The sequence below is a fragment of the Coenobita brevimanus genome, chromosome 104, assembly GCF_032717465.1.
Source record: "Coenobita brevimanus isolate Jiangsu-jjx chromosome 104, ASM3271746v2, whole genome shotgun sequence".
NCBI lineage: Eukaryota > Metazoa > Arthropoda > Malacostraca > Decapoda > Coenobitidae > Coenobita > Coenobita brevimanus.
In genome coordinates, this window is record NC_137057.1 from 25787203 (window position 1) to 25791089 (window position 3887).

The following is a 3887-nucleotide window of genomic DNA, read 5'->3' on the forward strand; positions in this document are numbered from 1 at the left end:
ATCTGCTGAAGATGAAAGAATAAATGAATACAGGATATCACATAATAGATACCGGTACATGAATAAACAAGAAAGAGTGGAAAGGGAGGAACTTGGAACACATTCTTAAAAAGTACTTATAGCACTTTCATGTGATGGTTTAAGGCCTTGCAGAGATGATGGAGAACGAGAGATTGACTATGAAGTGTATGTGAATGAGGTGGAAGGGGTAAGAGGAGGGTGAGACCAAGGATGAGATAGAACGATTATTGTAGGGGGTGAAATTTTTAGATAAGGTAGCCTGTTGGTGGAGGACAGAGTGACATGAGGTGATTTACTTGTGGCCAGCCTTTATGGATTAAGGCGTCTGCAACAGACAGATGGTAGATTATTTTTTTTTATCGAATTATGTAGCACTTTATGACTAAATGACCCCTGTGTGCGACTGAAAGCAGGACCACTCGGGACTATACCTTTCGTGGCATATGAGGTTTTGTATTGCTTTTTGTCAGATATATTTTGCACATTATGCATATTATCTTCCTATATGATACTGAGGCATGGCATGTCATTACAAAAAATATTCAAATAGCATAAAAGAGAATATGGCAGCATAATATGCATGATGAGAAGTTCAGATAAAAGTCCGTGATTATTCCAGTGCCAAGACGAATGCTAATCTAGTCAGTTATGTGGGCACCACCCATCTACATATCAATTACCCATATGGGTAAATGGAAATTAAATGGCACCAGCATCATTAAGAACAAAATAGAAGGGAACCCAGAATTTAGAAGACGATGTTTAAAAACGCAAGAACAGAAAATAATCCTCACACGGAAGGCTTAGTAGAAGGAAATGAGATACCACAAACAAAAGAAATAGAATAGAAACTATAAATTTTCCGAGGAGAAATAACTAAAAAAAAAATACATTTAAATAGAAGTTTTCAAAAATAGATGCAGTACTCAGAAGGCAACACCCTCCCCCACCAACTAACCGAACTGCCTGATATTTGACTTTGCCCAGTGACCTTGACTTTCAAGTTCAAATCCCCACTGGGGCAGGGAACAGTTTAAGGATTTGAATTTCATGTTAAGCAGACTTTACCAATCTACCGGAAGACCTGCTGACATTTCGTAAAAATACCCCCGCTAATATCAATACCAATACACCAGTCCTGTATGAGACAGCCCTAGCATGTATTCAATACGGACGGTGGGTGTCAGTGTCGAAGTGGTGACATGTAATGGTGTATGATATGTAGGAGGACTACTGAGCCTTGGGGGCAGGCTGTGAAGCCTATGCCCAGAATCGAACACACACACACAAACACACACACACACACACCAATATGGACGGAGGGTGTTAGCGCCGAAGTGGTGACATGTAAAGGTGTATGATATGTAGGAGGACTACTGGGCCTTGGGAGCAGGCTGTGAAGCCTATGCCCAGAGTCGAGCACATAAAAAAAAAAAACATAAAAATAGTATGAGCTGACTTTGCCCAGTGACTCTGACTTTTGACTATCCTCTGCAACCTTGAACTTTGAGTGATTGCTTTGAAGATTGAATCTCCTTATCCTGGTGTTAAGCTGAACCCTTCCACAAAGTTTAGTCTAGACTCGATAAAAACTGCTTGAGTTATGCTTGCCATGTGACCGTCATCACTGACCTATTGTTCTAAAAACAATAGGTCAAACTTTTGGGCAATCCTCAACTCATTGAGAGAGTTTGATCCAACTAAGATCAAAACAACTAGAGTTACTTTATTTACACGCATTCACATGAGTCAAAAATTGACCTTGCCCTGTGACCTTGGCCTTAGATAGTTGTCAAAATTTTATTTTTTCATTACTGCCTGATCCTCAACACTTCCACGAAGTTTAGTTCAAATCATATTAAAACTATTTTAGTCGACATTGCCCTATAAACCTCAGGCTTTTACCTTTCCTGGTATACTTAACCTTTGATAGTTCTAAAAATCAAACCATTTTATTCTAACCCTATCCCAGCCCATCCACAAAGCTTGGTCTAAATAGAAGAAAAACTGTTTATCCCATTAGTAACAGTTGATATATGTGGGCAATCTGCTCAGGTTAACATGACAAATTTAGGGCAGAGATATATTCTGTCAGTTTAAAATCTTTCACAGGTAACTTTTCCCCCTTCATGTTGTTAAACTTAGGGTTTTTGTGCACTCAGAACGATTATATTCAGTTGTGAGAAAAACGTATCACGGAGTGCAGTGACTCTTTGTAAGTAGGAATGGCACAGGCTCAAAATATTGTCTTGTATTATAAGGTATAGGAGCATTTGTGCAAAAATGGTTGCAAAATCCAGTTCTAAGCTTACGAACTAAAAGACCTTCACTATTTAAGTGCAAAACTACTCACAAAGTATTGCTAACCTTCATAGTTGCAAAATTAAACCGCAAATTCAGTAGCCTAATCTCCGTACTTTCCAGACGCCCACTTTCCGGACACCCCACTTACCGGACATTGTAGGCCTTGACCTTCGGAACCCAAAAATGGGCAAAAAAAGAAAAAAATCCCCCCCAAATCCGAATTTTTTCCCACCCGTAATTTGAAATTGACACGCGGCGCTGAACAGCTGGTTTACACCATGACCCCTTCACCCCTTCCTTCCTCTCCCTTCTCCCCCCCTGTCAGGGTTGCCATTTGGTATTTTACATTACCAAATGTGGGCCACTTTGGTAATGAAAAATTCGTTTGGTAATGAATCAGAATAATGCATTACCAAACAGATTTTTCACATGTATGAGGATACACAGGATGGAGATGGTGGATTGTTTGCTCTCTCTGATTAATCTGCTAGCCAACATAGCGTGAAAATGATCAACATGCTGTTAAGTGATTACATGTATTTCCACTTGTATATATAATTAGTGAAGAATAAATGCTAGGTTTACGAATTTGGTAATGAAAAGTTAAATTTGGTAATGAAAATTGAGGAGTTTGGTAATGTAGCCGTTGCGATCTGGCAACTCTGTTTCCCCGTCACCAACACTCCAACAGTTATTGCCTAACTTCGATGGCAAGTAGATGCCTATCGCAGTAGAAGCCACACGTGCTCACTTTTTGTGAATAAGCAGTGAATAAACTGCAATACTTCACCACTAGACCACACGGGAATTTAGAGTATAGTGCAGTGTTAGGAAATTAGAATTTAGAGTGCAAAGGATTAACTGTGGAGTGCAAATTGGTGGTTGAAACTGGCAGTTGAAACTGGCGTGGTGCAGTTAAGAACAATGTGCAGTGTTAAACAATCATAACTCACAGTGCAAAGAACTAAGTGCAGCACAACACTGGATTACTGTACGTGCTTCATGAGCATTTTCACCACTGCCAACACCTTAGAAAAGCCGGCCACAAATGTGCTATAAGTACCCTGGCTGAGGTACAGTCACTTCTAATTCCTCATTCTTTGGTTCCTTTTCATTTATTTCATGCTTTATGTCCATTATTGGTGAGAATAGGGTCTTAAATAGGTTTAATAGGTGCTATGCATATCCGGTAGGGAGTTATTAAGATGGCTTTCAAAGTTAGGCTGGGTTAGGGTCCTTAAGTATAAGTCCAGGAGCTAGGGGCACACTTTCCTGACGAGACCACTTTCTGGACATGCCTTTGGCTCTATTACATCGGATAGTAGAGGGATTACTATCAATTTTGTTCTTTCTTTCTTTCTTTCTTCATCAGCCATAATTCCAAAACACAAAGTGTACTTAAGCTGCTTGTCAAGTGCAGATGTTTCTTTTCATGTTTTAAAAAGCATTCACCTATGGTTTACGGGTTGAGGCCTGAAAACCGCATCGCAGGCTCCTGTCAGTATGCTATTTTGCACAATACTGGTCAACTACACCTCACCTAGAGTTAAAGAACGTACCAA